The sequence below is a fragment of the Rhipicephalus microplus genome, chromosome 7, assembly GCF_043290135.1.
Source record: "Rhipicephalus microplus isolate Deutch F79 chromosome 7, USDA_Rmic, whole genome shotgun sequence".
Taxonomy (NCBI): Eukaryota; Metazoa; Arthropoda; class Arachnida; order Ixodida; family Ixodidae; genus Rhipicephalus; species Rhipicephalus microplus.
In genome coordinates, this window is record NC_134706.1 from 56538854 (window position 1) to 56554479 (window position 15626).

At 44.3% G+C, this 15626-nt stretch overlaps 1 protein-coding gene across 2 annotated transcripts in view; it reads right to left on the reverse strand.

The window, feature by feature from the left end:
* Positions 1-15626, reverse strand: part of LOC119179822 (uncharacterized) — a 164039-nt gene that overhangs the window by 109615 nt on the left and 38798 nt on the right. The window lies entirely within an intron of this gene.

Here is a 15626-nt window from a genome sequence, read left to right on the forward strand (position 1 = left end):
CTTTCGAAAATGTCATGCACTCACATCGTGGCCTGAAGGAAATGCGCACTGTAACCTGTGTGCCGTTTGTATTGGATGGCTGGCTTTAGGCGACTAGGTCCTTGTCACAAGCACATGTTCTGACGCCCGATGGTAACCTATGCTTCTAACAAGCAATAGCACTGTGATAGTACATGCTGTATTGAGACGCCTGTACACAGGAGGGATCTGTTAAGCGCGACTGATTTTTACTGTATTCACGAGGAGAGAAACGTATTTATTTATGTATTTATTTGGCTTGTATGCGTACAAAAGATAAAGACACTGAGGAAATATGAAGTGAACAGGCTGACAACTGACAACTATAGGGGCACAACGCCGGCTTGCTCCTTCGGGAACGGCAGACATAGCAGGTCTTTGAACTCTATACTTCCAAGTAGACGCACCTGCTTGCCACGCAAGGGGCCCGGGTTCAATCTTTATTCAGACACGAATTCTTACTTATTTATTTTCATTTGCATCGATCTCTATTTTTCGTAATGAAAAAAGTCTTTAGTTTACGCTGACAAACAACAAGTCCGACACCAGTGCAAGAATGTCTGCGAAACTAGCTCTTAAAGGTTTCTTGTGGTATAATGTACGGGCATAATGTACGTCCTCATAGAGGTCAAAACACGTGATGATTTTGCCACGTACAAGCGGTTCATGCAACTTTTGCTGGGTGTTAGGAAATTGTAGCGTGAATGACAGATAATTCATCATATGAACGTTTCCAGTCTGTCTGGTTGCTAGAAAATCGCACTGTTCTTTTTCTTCTTTGAAATTAGGCAAGTCAATTAAAATTAACGCTCGCACTCGGGGAAAAGCTATTGGAGTAGAACTGGGAACGACAAACAGCTAATTTTTCTTCTCACTTTCCGCGCAAAGTTGCCTTTATGTTTGTTAATTTAAGGTTAGCAGAAACAAAACACATGCCACTCAAGGGCGCAGACTCAGATTGTCAATAAAATAAATACGCTATCGTAGTTCCACAAAACTGATTCGCTTTATTGCGTTCCTAACTCATATAACGCTCTAGATGTAGACATGAGTAAGCATCTCATTACAGATGAACCATTCGTAAGGCCAAATCGTTGTGGTGTTTACACGCCAGGACACTTCGAAATACCCCCCGCTGTTTGTAATACACCATCGAACAGGTATCAAAGAATTATATAGTGCGTACGCGAGTTCTTGAGGTAGCAGTGTAGTTTATAGTTGGCATATATAGCAGTTGAATGTACTGCCATAGCAGCCATCAAGATGTCGACATAACGCTACAGTGTGATATGCCACCTAGTGGGCTCGTTCAGTGTGCTAATGTTCAAATGTTTTGTGCCTTATGCGTTCGCTATATTAAAGAAGCAGGCGTCTCACTTATGTTGTCTAACCTTCTGTCTCAACCAAATTCTAAATAAACTATTGAAGTCACTCCACGTCAACTGTCGCAATCAAGGCATTCACACAAAAGCAAACTTTATCAAATTCATTGAGAAAATTGCACACGTAAATATATCAATTGTAAGGTAATTTCCCATGTTACTTTGAGCGGCAAAATATGTTTGCGCCCGGGACCACTATTTAAAATTTTTGAAAGGGTGTAAAACCAAGTATGAAGCAAAATTTACTATAAATTTACCATTCCGCGCATTCTTTCAATACTTGCTTTTTTGCGTTTTTACGGCAACATGTTTGTATTATAGGACAGTTACTCAAGATAGCTGCAAAACTGTCACTCTTTAGAGCGTGAACAAGACTGAACAAATTGTAGTGTTTTCGAGAAATTTTGTACAAAATCTAGCAACCAATAAAACGCATAAAGTACTTCTATCAAACTCCCCATGAATGTCACTATTTTAATTATATTGTTTTGCTGGTGTGTGGCACATAGACTCTGATATAAAATCCTGATTTTGGCAAAAACTCCACTTTGGTGTAAGTTGCGGGAACTTCTCCCAACGCGAATGTACGCCGCTTTGGAAGCCGAGCATTTTTATGATCTGCTGTGAGGATCGTGAAACTACGGTATTGCTATGGTGTTTAGAATAGGGGGTGCCAGCGAAGCGTGTTGGAGATACAGAGTTTTTCATGATGCTTCACTAACCTCATCACAGTTTCAATGGTAGCTCCACTGCATCAACAAGTTTGTCGGGTGAGATCGGCACAACACCGGCACTCACTGCATATGGGAATGACAGTGCATTTGACTAACAAATAAACGCGGCATGCATTTATCACTCGCTAACAATTTTAAGATATGTTTATCGGTCGGGAAAAACTCAACATGCATCTCTAGCTCACAAAAAAAATACCGTTTTCGAAAGTGCGAAAAATCTGACATGTGTGTCTCACTTGAGTGGATAGCGTGCCCTAACAGCACTTGCTGACTAGGCATTGGAAAAGCTGGCAATGCCGTGTTGGCTCGCAATACTTCTCGGAGAACTGAATCACATGACCAGTCACATGGGCCCACAATTGTCTTCATGTCTTTTTGCGCTCACGCCTGTTCGCCATTTTTGCATTTCGCCTCGCTTGTGGATGTGTGTGCGATTTGTGAAGCTGCTAAATGGACACCAAGAAGCCATTGCTCTACCAGCAACAGTACAGCGCTGCTTTCAAGCGGCAAGTGATCCTCTAGGCATAGTCGCAAAGCAACGTTGAAGTATGGCGGAAGTACCATAAAAGCCTGCGTATAGCTTGGACCCGTATGTAGTCCAGGGTGTATTTTGGGGATAGCAAGTGTGACAAAAAGTTTTCACCCGAATATAGCCAGTGTAAAACAGAAAAATGCATTTATTGACACACTTAATTCATCGTCGTCGTTGGACGCACTCTCTTTTGAAGCTCCCTTATCCTAAATGTTCTCTCACAGCACTTCATTCCCACTGCCATCAAGTGAGTTCAAGATGGAGAACTTTTTGAATGCACCGCAAACAAGTGCCTTGAAACTGCAGGCCCAAGTCTCCACTATACAAGTGCTCGAGCACGGCATTCCTGGCAAGACCAGTTTCAGCCGTCCGGCAGGAGTCACTTCTGGTTCTTTGTACCTCATCCACTCTGCGTACAGGCGCTTGACACGGTCCTTAAATGGCTTATTAAGGCACACATCAAGCGGCTGCAGCTATGATGTCATTTCTCCCAGAATGACGACGAGCTCACTGCAGGAGTTGCGCAGCAGTCTTTTCACAGGGTCGGTCAGGTGACACCGAAACCCATCGGGCACAAGCATAGAAGGCTGCCCCAGCAGTGCTCTTGGCCGTCGACACTACATGGACTTTTGCCGGTCAAGCACTAGCGATTCATCCATCCACTCCTTGTCTTGTCAGCAGACGACGACATTTTTTGGGGAGCTTTTCCCCTTTCGGCAGCACCTTTCGTTTGAACGCCACGCAGGGTGGTAGCTAGCGACCGTCTGCAGTGCAGGACAATACAGTCGCCCGCGTCTTTTTCGTTCCCAGTCACTCACACAATAATTTGCCTAAAGCCTTTCTGATGCACCGTCAGCGCCCAGGGCATATCCAGGTAGACCTTCGTTTCTTCCCCGTTGCAGATCTGGCCCAGCTGAAAGAGGGCAGCCTTTCGCAGCGGAATTACATACTTTTGAAACTTCACAAGGTTCTCTTCGTAACTCTTTGGTATCTCCTTTGAGATCGACGTAGGGAGAACCAAGCGCGGCACATGAAGAGAGACATCCAATGCTTGCTCGCTTTGAAATCCTCTGGCTGACTGCTTTTGTCTCAGGCGATTTTTCTTGCCTTCACTTGTAGCAGCGAGATCTAACAGCGAGATGTGCAGCTCATTGCTCCCGGACAGTCTGCGCGTTTTCGTTCCACGTCAGGAAATGCTCCATTTTTTTTGTTTGTGGAAACATTTTTCCTGGCGGCTGCAAGCAGAGAGGGCGTCCTTCTGCTTTCGCCAACCGCAAATACTCCGCTCGTTGACTCCGAACTGCCGCTCCGCGGCACAGTTGCCAATGGTTTCGGCAGCAGCGATAACTTTTAAAAGCAGCAGAGTACTGCCTGCGCGGTGCTTATATAGTGTAAAAATCAGAGGAGAAAAATTGTGGCCATCATTATAAGCGCCAACTTGAAGCAAAGGAAACTGACCACTGTTGCACACAAGGGTCTGTAAGACTGACACCTGCTATTGCCGCTAACACTACTTGGCACTTAGAGCAGAAGTGCGCAAACACCTGATAATGATGCTAATAGCACCGCGGTATGCTGAAAGCACAACTGAATTTCGGATGAGAATTTTTACGACCCGCATATAGCACTGGGCGAACATTTTGTTCCCTAAAATCTCAAATAAAAAACTCCGGGCTATAGGTGGACTTTTATAATACAATGTATAGAAAAAGTGCGTGAGGGAAAAAAGAAATCAAAGGACCAAGATCTTCGTGTGCACTGTGACTAACTGTTTCTTTCGCGGACCTAAGTCTCGACGATACTCAACCGACACGGTTCACGCGGCGCTTTCTACATGCGGCATCTCAGTACCATCAGCACCCCTTGCGACGATGAGCAGCAGCAATAACTCACACAATGGCAATGATGGTGACTGCTGCATCCTCCTCTCTAGTGATGACGAGTCGTAAGCGACGCTTCAGGGTCAAAGAAATGTTTATTTGCACTATTCCCTCGTCTAAAAGACTTACTATAGTGTGCTATGGGGACAGCATGAGGCTGTGTTTGGAGTCAACTTTTTTTTTCCAAGAGGGGTTGCAAGTGGGGGGGGGGCGGTTGACTCATTTTTTTATTGCGCCAAACTTGCCTTTAAAGTATAGTATTGTTGTGTTAAATATGTGCTGTTAGGCCGGTGTTTTGTATGAAGTGAAGCAGTGTCTTGTGGAATCTGTTTTCATGTATCCAGCGGTTGTAATTGGCTGTGTCGCTGTAGCGAAGGCCGACTTAAGCGAGGTGACGGGAGCGTTCTGGCTGCAACCCTTCACATGTCCATAAAAGGTAGTATGTATCTGCTTGCATCGCAGGACTAGGACAATACGGACACGTATCACCAACTTGTAAATTTGACCAGTTCCATGACAATATAACGACCGGTGTAAGGGCCACCCCTGCCCGAAGCCTCCTAAGCACAGCTTCCTCCCCCCTAGTAAGGTAAGGGGGGGAGAGGGCAGACACACGGTGGCATGAGAACACGTGTATCCTGCCAAAGAACATTTTTACGGGTATGGAGTAAGTTTAGGGGCTGAGGTGGAAGGGGAATGGCTGGAAGGTCTATGTCTAGACGGCAGTGCGCCTGCTGGTCAGCAGCAATGTTGTGTGGGTTCGCAGCATGGCCTTGAATGCAATGTACTTTTACGCAAGTAGCCGTATTAAGGTTCAGCTTATGAATCGACTCGCAGATCTCCATCGCCTTGTGTACTTTCTTGGGCTCCTTAATAGCTCCTAAGGAATCGGTATATACGTCAATCTGCTTAATTGTGGGCAGCTTAGAGGTAGCATCCTGTATTGCGCCATGGATGGCTTGAAGCTCCATCACAAGAGGAGTGGCTTCCATAGATAGATAACGCTGGTGGTTTCTGACAAAAGTACGCGTAGTACTAAGGATTGTTGTCCTTCCGCCATCTTGTAGGATAGCAACATCTGTACCGTATTTACTCGCGTAATCCTCGCACTCACACAATTCTTGCACCCCCCACATCGCCCAACGAAAATACGATTTCCTTTTTTGCTCGAGTAATTACCGCACCCCCAAAAACTGCTGCAATAATGTCGTCTGCTCTTTTCAGCCACTGATGATGATAGCGCCCGTCATCTGGCGCCATCTCTCAAGCATCAAGCGTACTATTGCACAGAGATTCAATCCAATTCAAGCGAAGCCAAAGTGGCCAGTGCGCGTGGCGGCGTGTTTTGTATGTTGCGTCGGTAACCTTGTCAAGTTATGAGGCAATACTGAAGCTGGACGGCTGCTTTCAAGTTGCAAGTGATAGATAATGCACTAAAGAACGGCAACAGGGCCGACGGTAGGCCCTTGGGATTGATGGTAAACTTTATTCCTTAAGAAGGAAACTGCGGAAAATTCTGGTAAATAGCCACCAGCCCAATACTGACGTCCCACGCTTACTTTTTGAGGGCTCCTGTTCAGCGACAAACGCTACCGCTACGCTCTCAACGTCCGCAAGCTTTGCGTATGTTATTCTAATTCTCGACTATTTGCTTCCACTTCTTGTGTCTCAATTTGATCTTGTCTTGTGTTGAACCTCTGCTTTTATTGTTGAGGTAAGTTTTAATTAGTACTTCTTAAAGCTTGCTGTTAGTTGTTGGTGTGAGAATCTCGATTTGCGGCCACTTCGTTTTCTTTTTTGCTCTGAACGTTTTCGTAGAAAGTTTTCCCCGCGTAATTCTCGCACCCCCAAGTTTTCATCGGTTTTCCCGCAAAAAAAAAAGTGCGAGGATTATGCGAGTAACTACAGTATATAGTTTTCAGGTATTAGCTCATGGGGCCTCGATGATGAAGTGATACATAATAGGGCTAAAGAATATACTGATTACGGACTATTCCAATGTGACCATGATATATATTGTGAAAAAGCTTCAAGCGCGAAATTTCCCTTCTTTTTTCTAGAAGCTCATATTTTAATGTTTCCTTTGTAGCAGTAATGCTAAGGTTTCTCTCATAGCTACCGCTAACGTATCTTGCAGCCGTCGTATTAACTCGCTCAAGCTTGTCGCAATAGGTATTTATGAGAGGATCCCACACAGCGCACCCATACTCTAATATTGATATGACGTAGCTCTTGTAGAGAAGATCGCGGGCCTGCTGAGGAAACAGCTTTGTGTTACGCTGAAAGAATCCCAACACTTTACATGCCTTTGCAGTAACGTAATTGACGTGCCTGTGCCAACGCAAGGATGATATAAGGAATACGCCCAAGTACTTATACTCTGAAACAGTTTGTAACGGAGAACCAGACAGACTATAAAGTGTCGATGCCATACGTTTTTTCGTGTGTGTGAAACGCATATGAATAGTTTTCTGCACGTTTATTTGCATATGTGAATCATGGCAGCAGTTTTCCATTTTCATTAAATCATTTTGTAAGAGAATGGGTGCGGCGATGGCGTAGTGGTTAGAGCATCCGCCTCGCAAGCAAGAGGCCCGTGGTTCAAATCCCGGTGCCACGCAGCAGTTCCCAACCAGATTTAAAAAATCCGCGTGTTGATGGAACTGCATTAAGAGGCCTGGGGTGCGGCCTCACCGGTAACCACCGCCGGGAACGCACTCCCTCACCAGAGAAGGATTGGGCACCCTGGTGCAGTATCTGGCCACTACCTCTCACATGCATACGTCAAATAACTCACGGCCCTCAGTCCCCAGCAGCTGCGAAGCAACTGACCACGGCGGCGGTCAGATCTGCAACGCAGCAGAGGGGGCTAAGAATCTCTGAATCCGGACAGGCCGCCATTGGAACCTGAACTTGGCAACGTTTAACGCTAGAACCTTATCTAGTGAGGGAAGTCTAGCTGTACTATTCTAGGAGCTAGAGGGTGTTAAATGGGATATGATAGGGCTCAGTGAGGTTAGGAGGACAGATCAGGCCTATACGGCGCTACAGTATTGGCACGTCCTTTGCTTGGCAGAGAGAAGAGAACTGGGAGTGGGGTTCCTGATTCACAGAAACATAGCTGGCAACATAGATGAATACTATAGCATTAATGAACGGGTGGTAGGTATCGTAAGTAAACTCAATAAAAGATATAAGATGAAGGTAGTACAGGCTTATGCGCCTACAACCAGCCATGATGACGCTTCAGTTGAAAGCTTTTATGAAGACATGGAATCGGCAATGGGTAAGGTAAAAACACAGTATACAATAGTGATGGGCGAATTTAATGCAAAGGTAGGGAAGAAGCAGGCTGGAGACCAGGCAGTTGGAGAACATGGCATCGGTTCTAGAAACGCCAGAGGAAGGCTACTAGTAGAATTCGCAGAAGCAATAATTTACAAATTTTGAATAGCTTCTACCAAAAACGAGAAAACAGCAAGTGAACATGGAGGAGCCCTAATGGCGAAAATAAGTACGAAATAGACTTTATAATGAATGCACACCCAGGAATCATGCAGGATGTGGAAGTGGTAGGCAAGGTACAATGCAGTGACCATAGAATGGTACCGTCTCGAATTCACCTAGACTTGAAGAAGGAACGACAGAAACTGATACGCAAGAAGCCAATCATTGAGCTAGCACTGAGAGGGAAAGTACAGGAATTCAGAGTGTTGCTGCAGAACAGGTACTCGGTTCTTAGTGAGGAAACCTACCTTAGCGTAGATACAATGAATGATAATCTTACGAGTATTATTACGAAGTGTGCAGTGGAAGTTGGAAGCAGGGTTATTAGACAGGACACGGGCAAGCTTTCCCAGGAAACAAAGAACCTAATTAAGAAGCGTCAATTCATGAAAGTGTCAAGTACAACAGGCAAAATAAAATATGCAGAGCTTTCGAAGTTGATTAATAAACGTAAGGTATGCGATGTAAGAAGGTATAACATGGAGAGAATTGAACACACTCTGAAAAACGGAGGAAACGTCAAAGCAGTGAAGAGGAAACTTAGGATAGGCAAAAGTCGGATATATGCACTTAAGGACAAAGAAGGCAAAATAACTACCAATATGGATAGGATAGTTAAAATAGCAGAGGAGTTTTACAGAGATCTGTACAGTAGCCGACACAATCACAACTTTAATACTATAAGAACTAGCAGTAACCCAGATGACAACCCACCAGTAATGATAGAAGAAGTCAGAAAAGCTTTGGAGAGCTTGCAAAGAGGCAAAGCTGCTGGTGAGGATCAGGTAACATCAGACCTGCTGAAAGATGGAGGACAGATTGTGTTAGAAAAATTAGCCACTCTGTTTACGAGGTGTCTCCTGACGGGAAGAGTACCGGAGACTTGGAAGAACGCTAACATCATCTTAATACATAAGAAAGGAGATGACAAGGATTTGAAGAATTACAGGCCGATCAGCTTGCTCTCTGTAGTATACAAGCTATTTACAAAGGTAATTGCTAACAGAGTAAAGAAAACATTAGAATTAAATCAACCAACGGAACAAGCAGGATTTCGAACAGGATACTCAACAATTGACCACATTCATATTATCAATTATGTAATAGAAAAATGCTCATTGTGTAACCAACTACTATACATAGCCTTCTTAGAATACGAAAAGGCGTTTGCTTCAGTAGAAATATCATTCGTCATGCAGACACTGCGGAATCAGGGCCTAGATGAAGTAAGTATAAACATTCTGGAACAAATCTACAGGGGATCAACTGCTACCATAGTGCTTCATAAAGAAAGCAACAAGATACCAATCAAGAAGGGTGTAAGGCAGGGGGACACAATCTCCCCAATGCTATTTACCGCGTGCTTACAGGAGGTCTTCAGAAGCCTAGATTGGGAACAGTTAGAGATAAGAGTTAATGGAGAATACCTTAGTAACCTGCGCTTCGCCGATGACATTCCATTGCTGAGTAACTCAGGGGACGAATTTCAACTCATGATTACGGAGTTAGAAAGGGAGAGCAGAAAGGTGGGTCTTAAAATAGTCTGCAGAAAATGAAAGTAATGTACAACAACCTCGGAAAGGAGCAGCGCTTCGAGATATGTAATAGTGCACTTGAATTTGTAAAAGACTATGTCTACTTAGGGCAGGTAATAACAGCAGAGCCAAACAACGAGATTGAAGTAACTAGAAGAATAAGAATGGGGTGGAGCACATTCGGCAAGTACTCTCAAAATATGGCAGGTAGATCTTGCTGGTACTTAGCTACGGAGCAGAAACCTGGAGACTTACAAAGAGGGTCCAGCTTAAATTGAGGACGACGCAGCGAGCAATGGAAAGAAAAATGGTAGGTGTAACCTTGAGAGACAAGAAGAGAGCAGAGTGGATTAGGGGACAAACGGGGGTTAAGGATATTATAGTTGAAATAAAGAAGAGGAAATGAACATGGGCCGGGCATGTAGCGCGTAGACAGGATAACCGCTGGTCATTAAGGGTAACTAACTGGATTTCCAGAGAAGGGAAGCGGGTTAGGGGGAGACAGAAGGTTAGGTGGGCAGATGAGATTAAGTTTGCGGGTATAAATTGGCAGCAGCAAGCACAGGAACGGGTTAACTGGCGGAACTTGGGAGATGCCTTTGTCCTGCAACGGAAGTAGTCAGGCTGATGATGGTGATGATGATGAATCAAGGCAGAAAAGACGAAATGATTGTTCGGTTCAAAGATTACGATGAAGATTCACTTACAACCCGCGATCTAGGGGCAATCGATCTCAATGGTAACAACCACCAGCAGTCTTCAAGCGCTAAAACACTCAAACTGAGTCGGCCATTCCCATTCCGACAGGACCAATTCAACCATACGCTCACTGAAGGACAATAAGATCTGTTTCCACAAAGAGGTCATCTTCCACCGTGTTTTGCTACGGCACGAAAGTAGAACTTTTTATCATTACTGCATCACAGAACTCGTGTTACCGAACCACCTAGTGCGCTATACTCACTGCCTCGTACACACGGATCACCACCTGGTATCCCGTAGCTTGGTTCTTCAGTTACAACGCCCACCTCAAGCATCGAAGCTCGCTATGGTTGGTATATCCGATTAGCACCCCCCTCAGTCAAACGTTTAATGTACTGCTGCTTAGTAATGCCGAAGCTCAATAATGCATGCACCCTGTGGGACCCATACCAACATAATCACATTACCGTGCTTGAATCAGTACAGAATCGTGCCGTACGTTTATTTTTTTGGACTATTCTTACAACTCTAGCTCATCGAAACTCTAATCCCCAGCCAACCTTCCCAGCCTTGTATCACGCCGTCGAGTCGCCCGCCTTTCTTTCTTTCATAAGTACGTTCACAAGTCACCCCAAGCCGATCTCATTGCTCCTGAAAGAGCACACCGCCGCTCAAGCCGGACCAACCACGAAAAGACCGTATACCCCCTCAAGCCCACACTGTCTCCCATGCCTCTTCATTATTCAACCAGACATAAAGGGACTGGAATGACCTTCCCACCAAGACAGTGCTTCATTCCGACCAAGCCAACTTCAAACGCATCATGGAAGAGCTGTTTTTGTAGATATGCCCACCCCTCAAGTAAAACCCCTTCTTTTAGGGGCCTTTGAGGTATAATAAATAAATAAATAAATATTATATTACCTAATTAATAGATAATAATAAATAAATATAGCTGAAGAACTCTGAAGATACTCAGCCAAGCCCAGGGTCCACCGTCCCTATTCATGCACCAGAACAGCCAAGCTTCAAAGTTGCGCCGACAGAGAGACATTCCAAAGCACAATCTGATCAAATCAAGTGTTTGTCGTTGTCACCGTCGAGTTCCCAGCCACTTGAGAGTCCAAACAACACAGGAGGCTCGGACGCATCAAATTGCACACGTTGCCAAGAGCCAGAAGCGTTCATTAGGAACAGCATCACAAGAGCTTTTGAAGATCTTTCGGTATATTCTACCACACAACCTTTATTATCCGTAATGCAGCATAACAGTCCACAAACTACCATCTGCCTACTGAAAACCACATCCGTTTGCCCTGAAATTCAGTGCCATGGTCAAAAACGGCTGCCACCTCAGATTTTTCGGCAGCAACGCCATCAATGCCAGAAAAAGCAAGCCGGAGTCTGCAAGGACTACACGAAATCTGCAAGGACTACACGCACAAGGACGACGACAAATGGAAACATCTTTGGAAGAACACTCAAGGATTGAGCAAAGGTGTTTACAAGCGGGTCAAGAGAAGTGAGGACAAATTCATTATGTCTCGCTTAAGACAAGCAAGTGATCTAATTCAAGACATTTTGTCAAAAAGGAACATCACACAAGTTTTCTCCAGAAGAGATCAAGACTCAGTCTACAATCAAAGCTGTTGAGACAACAGGAGACAAGGCGACGAAGAAGGCGCAGGACCACACCCTGTATTCCACAACGATGCAGAAGTCACCGCCTACACAAATCATGCTGCTGGTGCTCCAAATCCTTCCCACCACGTTCATTTCTCGCAAGATTACAAGCAATTTTATCATCTGCAGTGTTCATGTTCAAGATGTATTTGTGTTTTTGATTACGCAACAGTCAGCCTCGCTGACCACAACTCCAGCACTTGCCGGAGTGCTTCACTCTACTGTGAAGCTAAAGTGTGTTTACGGAAACATCCTGGGACATGAAACGATCTTTTTTTTTTGGACAACGTTGACTTCTAAGCCATGCGTGTTCAGTTTTCGTTTCTTTTCCTTTGACGTGACTTCTGTCGGGGGAAAGGAAAATTCTGTGACATGAGAAAACAGGGATGGTTAGGAGAAGTACATGAGGAAGAAGTGCTTTGAAACAAATTTCTTAACTATATATATATATATATATATATATACTGAAGAAGGTTTTCTAATGGGCCGAACGTAATTGGGAAGATGGGAAGAGAAGAGACACAACTTGAAAACGAAATTAAGGCAGTCACTAAGTTGTGTCTCTCATCTTCTAATATATATTGCCACATGTATAAATATTGATATTCTAGGGGGCGACGCGCGTGTGTGCCTGACGAGGAAGACGAAGGGTTGTCTCGCTCGATCACTGGTGAGCAGGTCACGCCATTACCGCCTGTTTTGAATATATCTAATCCCTAGCCTCGTCAATACGGCATCGATTCTTTTCCGTAACGATATATATATATATATATATATATATATATATATATATATATATATATATATATATATATATATATATATATATTTATATATATATATATATATTCTTGATGGTTAGTTGTTTATTCGACGCAGGCACTCAGTGTTGGCCGTGCTTTGCTTTGAAGTAGTAGTGCTTATGTATATATGACTGAGTGTGTGTTGCATGCCTAAATACTGCATTCTTCAGTGCTGATAAAGTTGGATTGAGGATAAAATACAACAAAAAACAGAGCAGGGTTGATAATTTTAAAGACAAAGCTCCTCAAGGCGTGGTCTGCCCATCTCTTGTATGTACGTATGTAATAGTACGCAGCCACCAGTGGCACATACACGCTCTAGAGGAGGTATGTGCCACAGGGCATGCGAGCGTTCACACGGATGAACACACGGACAGACAGGCAAACAGACAGATAGATGGACGGACTCACGGACGGATGCATGGACAGAGGGACGGATGAATGGAAGCATGGACGCGCTGACGGACGCTTCGCCCCACTCATGATCGTTCACTGCGTGGATATGCTGCGATTTTTTCTCCAAACTTCCCGACAGTTCTACTGCAGGTGCTACTGGAGCATCCAACGAGTACGAACAGTTCAGCCAAGTGAAGTAAGTGCAAGGGAAGGACAGTTCAACACTTGTGGTTGCTCCCGCAGTTAGGCCAAACTTGGTCCAAAATCTGTGGCAGCCCATTTATTTCTCCAAAGGACCAGTAATATACTCCACTTCAGTCCTTTTCAATTTAGCGTGTATATATTTTAAAACTATACGTAGAAGCGTACATGTGGGCAAGTTGCCGTTATTACATTCAGGAATTTGTGCTGTTGTCTGAATTGTCACAATGTAAGGATATAGCCCAGAAGTTTAGTTTATTTCCCTTTTTGTTCGTTAATTTTACCCTATTGCACGGTCTATGTGGGGTCAGTTGCTTCTGATTGTTCAGCCAGTGCCTTCGACGAAACCATCTTCTTTACTTCATACATTTCCCACTCCAGTGTTTGGTAAAGCTTACTTATCTCGCCAAGGTTACCTTTACCGTAGCCTGTGCAACCCCTTCTTTCTCCCCGGACGTCCATCTCTATGTGTGTACCCGACCACATGGGGTTTCATCCGCTAGTGGTATAGCCAGTGGCATGTCTCTGCCTCTCCCTCGCTTAATTTTACCGTAGTGTTAGCGCATAAAATAACGTTCTACCTCATCGGCCTGCTCGAGCCCATTTCTCGTCAAGTCGGGTGGTGCCTCCTCCAAAAGAACTTTGTGCTAACGACCCTGGCGTCTGCGATTTAATCTTACATGGTTCTTTGCTTATAGATAACGTGCCTAGAATAGGCCGACATCCACTGTGACTACCTCTCAATATTGTTTTAATCTATAGGCGAAAATCTGGTCAGCTTCGAAAACCTATTATTTTTTTAGGAGTTGCGATGAATCAAGCCTATGAATGAAGCTGTAAAAAAGAAAAAAAAATCAAGACACTGCCTTTTTTGCCTAAACCTACAATCGCGGTTTTGGCCAGGGTACGCAAGACAACCAGCGTGCTCAAAAAAACTGCGTAAAGTGATACTGCTGGCTGATCACATTTTTATCGCGATATATCCTTTGTAGGAGCTCTTTAATTGAACCCACCATTAATAATTTTGTCTGGCTCCATAGTGATCGAATCTGCAATGTGTGACCATTGTACAAAACTTGCACAATGAAAGTTAGGATCGCGACACAGAAAAAAAGTTATAACTCTGAATGAGAAACGCACGGCATGACTCTCACGTTTGCCCGTAAGCATAACAGAAATGTTTGCGGCTGTAAGAATGCTGTGTTGCTTCCCACTGAGCGGGGAATCTGCTTGCGCTGTGCTTCTTAGAGCTATGTGGGCAAGACAAAAATGTAGTTTGCGCATTCTTGTCATATTAACCGTGACCCGTCTTAAAATGCAAACCTAAAATGAATGACGTACAGTGGTTGCGCGCATTACGTGCAAAGGATAAGTTTTTTTTATTGTTATAACCATTGGATGCTTCAAATCGACACGGATTGCGTTGTTACCTCATACAAAGGTCGCATGCTTGGCCCCCGCAACTTTAGTTTAGGTGGCCATAGCAGACGACGCCAGCACTCAGGCATAAAGCGAATCATAACACTTTTCTTATTTAGCACTTCATACAGTAAGGAAAAAATACAGCAGTAGTTTACTGAGTTCGTTGAGTGAAGCACCGCAGGAATAATAAAAACAGTTTTCCGTATCTGCTTGTTTCTCTGCAAATGTCGTAGAAAGACAACAGTCTTGCGTGTGGAGAGATTGAACAAAATGATTAGTTGATATTCGGCGCAAAAAAAGAAATGGTTAACTGTATTCTGGAAGCGCTGCGTTAGCGACTCTCGTTCTATCTAGTAAAGGCAAACGAGTGAGTCGAGGCACGTTAGACACGAGTGCCATCTGGCAGATATCTTCGAAAACGAGGGAAGGTGCGCGCACACACTGAGAAAAATGCGCGTCTGTCTCGGAGTTGATGAAGTATAGTACGCAAAGCGACGAGCAGGTGCCACCACCGTGTCGTTTCAGCAAAGCGTTGGAAACACTTGCTTTTTTGAGCATCGCATTGCACTGTCAGTGCAGCTGGATAAACGCTACGGTGCTAAGAATTACTTATGTGTGCCTTCTCTAGTATGAAGACACACATACAAATTATTGACGTGTTGTCATGGTGTCTCAAGCATGCGCAATAATTGTTTTTTTTATTGACAATCGAACAAGTATGAACGCTGAAACTTGAGGAATATTAGTGGGCGCTGCGGCTGGGGTTCGCCGTATGAGGTATTGTTTGGTGCCGTTATAGTGTCGTTAGCACGGACAAACAAACAAGTGTAC